Genomic DNA, 8,892 nt, shown 5'->3' with positions numbered 1-8,892 from the left:
GAGACACCCGGGCAAGTGATGGTCACTTGCCCAGAGAACAGTCCCTTACAGGAAGGGAAATATCCTATTCCAGAAGGCACCTGGTACATGGATGGATCCAGCATAGGGAACCCAAGTAGGTAGTGAGCCATTGCATACCATCCCTTCACCAAGATGATATGGTTCAAAGAGGGGGTGGATGATATAGCCAACAGGCTGAGCTATGAGCTGTGTGAATGGTTATAACTCAACTGCCAGGCAACAGTGCTCTGAATATCTGCACAGATAGCTGTGCAGTCTACGGTGGGCTCACTCTCTGAATAAGATGGTGGGCCACTCAGAATTGTACAATCCATGCTGGACCTATCTAGGGCAAAGATATGTGTGTTGATATATGGAATGTGGTTAGACACAGGACTGTATGAGCATACCATGTCTCCAGACATCAACTCTTGCAGTCACCAGGCAATGATGAAGCTGACACACTAGCTCGAGTTAGATGGCTGGAAAATATATCTGCAGAAGACCCTGCCCACTGACTGCATCAGAAACTACAATGTGTCAGACAGAAGACCATGTAGGCAGTGGCTAAAGCACAGGGGCTGCCCACACAGTTACTGGATATTGTCAAAGCATGTCAGGAATGACCAAGACCTCTGCCAGAAATGACAGTCCATCTTGCTAGAGGACACAACCCATTACAGCTATGGCAGATTGATTATATAGGTCCTCTTCCTCAATATGAGCGGGCCAGATATGCCCTAATATGTGTTGATGCATTGCGTGGACTGATGCAAGCCTACCCTGTACCAAAGGTGAACTAAGCCTATACCATTAAAGCACTAACTAGGCTGATGGTGTCATATGAGGCTCCTTAGGTCACTGAGAGTGACCAAGGTACACATTTCACAAGTGCAGCTGTACAGAAGTGGGTCAAAGACAACAACACTGAATGGTGGTTTCACCTGCTGAATAATCCAGAGGGAGCAGGCCTAATAGAAAGATATAACAGGATCTTGAAGGCTGCTCTGAAGGCAGATTTACAATCCTTGCAGGTGTGGACCAAGAGACTCCATGAAACCCTGCAGGACTTGACCAAGGGATGGCAGATCCAATGCCTTAAGAATGTTGCAGACAACATGGGCCTTCCCACTTAGGATACAAATTACAGGCAAGGACACCTCGCTCTAGCCACAAATCAGCACCATGAATAATCTTCTGCTCCCTTCCCCTGAGCACCTAGAGCCCAAAAAGCAGAAGTTAAAATGGCCTTGGAAGGTGCGAGTAAGATGGAAATGGTGTGGTCTACTTGCACACTGGGGGAGATTGTTGGAGGTTGGGGGATTGATAAACTCTCCAGTAGTTGGTACATAGCCAGCAGAGAAAGTAGTTGACACTCCGAACTTCATTGCAAAGGGGACATTAATCATGTCCATGTGGTGAGTGAGAACCCCTTCTCCTTTGGTACCTGATAGTGATCCACTCACAGGTATCAGGCCAAAGGTTGTGGAACCAAAGGCCAGGACATGTCCCAGTCCAAGCAGAGGTGTTGACTCAGGACAGAAACACAACCTGTATATTACTGTGGAGGACAGACTTACCCCTCCTTGTACCTATTAAACATCTGTACTACTACCCTTGAGGTTGTTAAGTTCACAGGACCACTGGTGGGAGCAACACCACTCCAGCATGCTCCAGTGTCCATGAAGAAACATTGTGACACTTGGTGGTGGACTGTTGAACTTCTGGGAAGTAGCAAGCGCAAACCTGAACTGCTACTGGTCCTTGGAGAAGATATGCCTTCAGAAGGAACATCAGGTACTGGCCCAAAAGAACCGCAGAAGACTGTCAACAATCACCGTCAGTGCCTTAACATCCTACATTGTGATGGGTATTGTATGTGCGTTCCAATGTATGTTGTACTTTGGGTGTCACCAAAACAGCAGGAGCTTGCCGCTGACCTGCTCAATCATTGGTTCATGCTGTGGAGGGCTAAAGTGCAGTGGAATTGCCAGGAAATGGCCTGAACCAATGGTTAAGCACCAGGTGAGAAGGTGTGGCTAACCCAGGGAGCTCAAGTGAAAGCAATGCACCTGAGTGACCAGAAGGGGTGGAGCCTAGATCCACCCCTCCTCATCCTCACTTATGGGTTAGGAGCTGAAGGAGTGGCATCTTTCTGGATAGAGATTGCACTCCTTTCATGCCATCACTGATTATTGAAAGGAGTGAGCTAATTTTCCTTCTTCATTACCTACTATTTGAAGGCGCTGTCATTGCCTTCTTTTGCAATTCATGGTCTTTTTCAACCTTAATGATTCTTTGATTCTATATGCACAAACCATCTGGATATGGTCCTGGACAATCTATTTTAGGTGGCCCTGCTTGAGCCCCAGCTCAAGCCTATTTTTCAGAACCTAAGCCTAGAACTTAGCCAAAGCTAGGCCGAACTTGTTCTTAATACTGTCAAGAACAGTCCCCAACATATTAAATACAATCAGGATATAGTCAGGCTATAGTGCACAGTTAGCTTTGAGATGTTTAGGATGATCTTTCTGGCTGCAAGTAGAAATAGGTTTCCCACGCTACTGATCTGGCTGTGAACTTCGGCAACACTGATCTAGAGAGTCTGGCAGTTCATTTGTGGTGCCTACAAAATGAAGTTTGACTTATTTATACTCAACTCATATCTTTCCTCCTTTCAAAATGTCAGTGTGGAAAATTTCAGTCTTTGTTTATCTACTGATGTGAAAGGTCTGCTGGGACTCATTAACTGTATTAGGGCTGTCTGTCCCATAAAATAAACCAAAAAACAGTATCCCTTAGTAGTCATGTGCACTGCCTAATGCAGACATAAAGGTGAAACTTAGGTGTTAATAGCACCCACCTTTTCTCCTTCTTTAAACCAAATTAAGTAGATGGTAGAAAGATAGTAGAAGAGCCAAACATGAGAAATACATTAATACTATATGTGGTATACTTGTATTTTCTTTCATTAAAAAAACAGTTCATGCACAGTGCATAATATTTCTGCTTGGAGTGTTCAGAAACCTGTTTGATGTAATAAAGAATATCTGGAAAGAAAGATGGATTGGGTGTTGTTATCTGAAATTAGAGAAGTCAGTACAGTAGAGTTATTCACAGGTTGGTTAATGCTTACTCCTGAGAAGAAAGGGAACAAGAACATAGCTAGTACTACTGAAGTCAAAGCAAAGCTTCCTTAAGGCAAGACCCTTGATACCAACTATTTTTGTTAGAAGAGTGGTCCAAAGGAACCTATCATAGTAAGGAGTACATTGTTTTACATGTTACCATTCGGATCATTCTTTATTAATTTACCATTAAGTAATAGAGATTAGAGTATTGTCACTGAAATCTGGGAATAAAACTCTCCAACTCAAACAACAGGTTAGAAAGCCAACATTACTGCAACACTAGGTGCATCTCTCCTCCAAACATGCACATGCAGGAGTTAAAGCACACTCATCATATACATTCAACATATGAGTATTCATACATTTTCCTTGAAATTCCTGCCTATTCTCTGAGAATTGCTATACATATTAAAATCTAGTATTATGTAAATGCTGTGTATGATGTGGCTCTTGCATGGGGGTCTTTGGTGGTACTTGGGTTCCACAGGGAGGTGCTATCTAGCCAAAAGGTTGTATGCAAAATAGATTTGGCCCTTTTTTGGTCAAAAAGTTATTTGCAGAAATTGACCACTGACTAAGTTTCTTATTATCACACTGTTCTTGTCAAGTTGCTTAACATTGTCTGGGTTGTGTAGATCAAGCAGGGTACAGCGTAACTCCTCACAACTGTGGGATGTTGAAGTCCTGCTTATCTGTGACAAGCAGCTTTCCTGAGACAGGATGTATGTTTGCTTAAGACTCTGAAATATTTGCTGAATATCAATGCTTTCAAAATAGTTAATTCTTCTGACTACTTCCATATGCTTCCTTCAATGGCTATTTTAACACAAGTGATACAAAGTCCTATACTTATTATAACTACAACCACGCAGATGATTCCTTCCAGGAGTGAGGCTAGCCATTCTTTTGGGGATCATCCTCCTATTCCCTGTAAAATTTTGCTAAGCTAATTATTTTCCACAGTCTCCCTAATTGCTCTACTGTCTTCAACTACTTTCCTCATTTCATCCAATTGTAAATCATCAGGAATATTTGGTGGGAATGTGTATACAAAAAGGATCTTTGTCTTGTTTCGTATATCCACATACCTCTTGTTCCTTTACGAAAGTCGAAAGTTAATCCATTCTGCAAGATCATGTTGGTATTAGCTTGAACCTACTTATTAGTAATTTGAAACCCCTTCTGAGTGACTCTTGGGAACTCTACTTGCCAAGTTAGATTTCCTATTAATATCCTGTATTCTAAAGCCATTAACTCAGGAAATAGGAAACTCTGAATGCCCCAATTAAATTGAACCACTGTGAGATGTCCCCATTCATGCCCTCCTTTTCATCAAGCTCTGCACCATTGATTATCATAGAAAAAAAAACCATAAAAGCCAAAGTCTTATGAATTCCCAGTTAATTTTAAACACAGTGGTCCTGCTTGCCTTAACGTTCACAGAATCATAGAATGGCCTAGGTTGAAAAGGACCTCAAAGATCATCTAGTTTCAACCCCCCTACTGTGGGCAGGGTTGCCAACCACTAGACCAGGCTGCCCAGAGCCTCATCCAGCCTGGCCTTGAATGCCTCCAGGGATGGGGCATCCACAACCTCCTTGGGCAACCTGTTCCAGTGCATCACCACCCTCTGCGTGAAAAACCTAATATCTAACCTAAATCTCCCCTGTCTTAGTTTAAAGCCATTCTCCCTTGTCCTATCACTATCAACCCATGTAAACAGTTGTACCCCCTCCTGTTTATACGCTCCCTTCAAGTACTGGAAGGCTACTATGAGGTCTCCCTGGAGCCTTTTCTTCTCCAAGCTAAACAAGCCCAGTTCCTTCAACCTTTCTTCACAGGAGCAGTGCTCCAGCCCTCTGATCATCTTAGTGGCCCTCCTCTGGACCTGTTCCAAGAGCTCCACGTCTTTGTTGTGCTGGGGGTCCCAGGCCTGTACACAGTACTCCAGATGGGGCCTCACAAGAGCTGAGTAGAAGGGGGACAATCACCTCCCTCACCCTGCTGGCCTTCCCATTTTTAATGCAGCCCTGGTTATGGTTGGCCTTCCGGGCTGCAAGTGCATACTGCTGGCTCATGTCCAGCTTCTCATTCACCAGGACCCCGGTCCTTCTCCACAGGGCTGCTCTCAAGGATTTCTTCCCCCAGTACATATAACTACCTTGGACTGCCCCAGCCCAAGTGCAACTCCTTGCTCTTGGCCTTGTTGAACCTCATTAGGTTCTCATGGGCCCACTTCTCCAGCCTGTCCAGGACCCTCTGGATGGCTTCCCTTCCCTCCAGTGTATTGACTGCACCACTCAGCTTGGTGTCATCTGCAAACTTGCTGAGGGTGCACTCAATGCCATCATCTACATCACTGATAAAGATGTTGAAGAGCACCGGTCCCAAGACTGAGCCTTGGGGGATACCATTTGGGACTGGCCTCCACCCTGACACAGAACCATTAATCACAACCCTCTGGCTGCAACCAGCCAACCAGTTCTTAATCCACCAAGCAGTCCATCCTTCAAATCCATACCTCTCCAATTTAGAGAGAAGGATGTGGTGAAGGACACAAAGGCTTCGGAGAAGTCCAGGTAGATGACACCCGTCACCCTTCTCCCATCCACCAACGTCGACACTCCATCATAGAAGTCCACCAGATCAGTCAGGCAAGATCTGCCCTTGGTGAAGCCATGACGGCTGTCTTAGATCACCTCTTCATACCGTATGTGCCTTAACATGGTAACCAGGAGGATGTGCTCCATGATATTCACAGGCCCAGAGGTGAGGCTCACCAGCCTGGTCATCCTTTCTCCCTTTCTTAAAAATAGGGTAATGTTTCCCTTTTTCCAGTCACCAGGGATTTCACCAGACAGCCATGATTTTTCGAATATCATAGAGAGCAGCTCGGTTCATCCTGGTGTCACAGCCAGCTTGACTCTGCTGTAATGAATCCAAGGGTCTATTTCCTCAAGTGCAACTGCTGGAAGGGTCCACTTCTCTTTCAACAATTCCTCTGACCAGGTCCTCAGATACCCCCAATTTCCAGGTTGGTGCCTGCATGTGGGTACATCCAGGCAAAAGAGCACTTACAACAGCATACCTGTGGGGGGGGAAGACAAAGCTTTTCCCAAAGATATAATGTATTCTTCAATATTTTGTTCCCCAAGGAGGCGCTCCCCCTTCTATAGACTGACAGGATCTCCCACTTGGATTCTCATGAAGGCACTTGCATGGGGGTCTTTGGTGGTACTTGGGTTCCACAGGGAGGTGCTATCTAGCCAAAAGGTTGTATGCAAAATAGATTTGGCCCTTTTTTAGTCAAAAAGTTATTTGCAGAAATTGACCACTGACTAAGTATCTTATTATCACATTGTCCCCTTCCAGTACCTGATGGGGGCCTGCAGGAAAGCTGGGGAGGGACTTTTTAGAAGGGCATGTAGGGACAGGACAAGAGGAAATGGTTTTAAATTAGAAGAGGATAGATTTAGACTAGAGATTAGGAAGAAATTCTTTACTGTGAGGGTGGTGAGACATGAGAACTGGTTGCCCAAAAAATTCTACTATTCATTCCCTGATTGGTTAAGTACCCCATGAGGACCATGTTTTGTGAACATGAAGCTGCTCCTATCTGTTTATAGAGGGCCTCATCCGCTCGGCCTTCCTGCTCAGCCAGCTCGTAGCAGGAAAATCATCCTGACTTCTGTGACTCAGAGCCATAAGTGCTAACTGCACAGCATCAGTTCCATGATGTGCTATGCTCAAAAGGAATTTAGAGTATGATTGTTATAGATTAACAGTTCTGTATATCTGGTGATGATGATTAGTACTGTATAAGAACTGTTACCCAGAAGTGTGTTGCTAATGAGTGAATTCAGTAAAAAAAAAAAATTTTACAATTTAAATCTTGCCTGATTTCTCAGGTTTTTTTTTTTTTTTTTTTAAACACTCACAACAATCTCTAATTCCCTAGCTGAAATTTATTTATATAAATATATCTATTTGGATCATGTTATAGTCACAGTATAGCTAGATATCATACTTGTGCCAGTGTACGCGCTGAAACCAGTTAATTCTCTGGGTGACTGAGGAACTCTACAGCTAGGCCCTGCTAGATAAGACAAGGAACTAATTTGAGATGATGAATTAATATAATATGAAGTGACAGAATGAAATCCAAATTGCTTTCACAATGAAGTGTTTGACAAACCATTATAGGAGCTCTCCATGTGGGAATTTTAGACAGTGCTGGAAATTCCTCCAGACAGTTAATGCTCTGCATAGATCACTTGACAAGTACTATTAGTATGGTGTTTTCTCTGTCTTCCCCAGGTATGTGTTGATGCAGAATTGACCACTATATCCATATGATATTTGTATATATTCATTATACCTGTTCTTACAGATTCAGGAATGGCAACTGTCACAGAGTTATCTCTAGATCTATCTGTGTCCCTGACAGGGGAACAGCAGGCCCACAGGCCCAAAAAAAGAAGGGGGGAGGTAAGGGATGGGGGTGTCAATGGTTTACAGCCTGGTTCTGTGACTAATAGGGCAGTGAGCCCCACAGACCCACACTCTGGAAAAGGGAGAAAAAGGGAAAGGGTAGAGAGATGGGAGATGGGCCCAAAAACAGAACAGTGGCAATGATCTGAGGAGGAAAGTTAATTTACTAAAGATGATATCAGAATGCAAGATAATACAATGTAATACAATATAGTTGAAATTGAGGCTAATACATCAAATAGAATAAGAGAGAGAGAGAGAGAGTCTGAAACAGAAGGTCTTACTCTAAAACTGAAGGCAAAACATCTGGGGAACATGCACTGCCAGGATGACCAACAGGAAGGGAGACAGTCTTGTCACTTGCGAGAAGTTTTATCTTTCCCTCTAAATGCAAAGTCTTCTGGGGCATGTAGTTCTTCTCTTCTGAGAACCAGGTACCCGGATAATCAGCAGTCCATGGAACTGGAGCATTAACTCTTTAATTCTCAGTGCTTTACATGATATTATGATGTGGAATACTGATAACAAAAATCATAAAACTATGGCAGTAACACAGGACAGTATATAACAGCTATGACTACTATGTTATGTTTAATGGTTGCTTAAGACTATTAGCTGTATTAGAAGTGAGTCCCATCTGATTCAGCTGAAGATGAGCTTGCAAAGGCAACTGCAGTGGAGAATTGTGTTACAATGTGAACATCAGCTGACCAACCTATTCATGGACTTATAGAATAGTAGGAGTTGGAAGGTGTAAAGACAAGCAGTACCAGGCCTAAATTACCTAAAAAGAGTGATGGTCACAATCCAGTTAAAGAAAGAGTTACTTACCCATCCCAAGGATCAGGGCTCACCAAATACTACGAAAGGAGGGATCTCCAGGTAAAGAGATCCTTCCCTTGTGGCAGCCAGCTCTTAAATGAGGCTTAAATTGCTTCCACTTGTGTTCCCAGGGCTGGTTGTGTCCCTTCACCAGGTGCTCAACCATTGGTTCAGGCCGTGACTTAGCAATTCCCATACAGAAGGGATCTCTGGAGATCATTGAGCCCAACCCCTAGGTTGAGCAGGAAACTGTCCAGACGGGTCTTGGACGTCTCCAGAGTAGGAGACTCCACAACCTTCCTGTGCAGTCTGTTCCAGTGATCTGTCACCCTCACAGTAAATAAGTTGTTATGTGTGGGATGAAATGGGCAGTGCCTGCATGCACCCGGGGAGGGGTCTAGGGTCACGAGTATCCAGGGCGGTCGCGTGTACGGGTATAAATAGCCTT

The sequence above is a fragment of the Numida meleagris genome, chromosome 1 (genome assembly GCF_002078875.1).
Source record: "Numida meleagris isolate 19003 breed g44 Domestic line chromosome 1, NumMel1.0, whole genome shotgun sequence".
Taxonomy (NCBI): Eukaryota; Metazoa; Chordata; class Aves; order Galliformes; family Numididae; genus Numida; species Numida meleagris.
Note: the sequence above shows the minus strand (reverse complement) of the source record.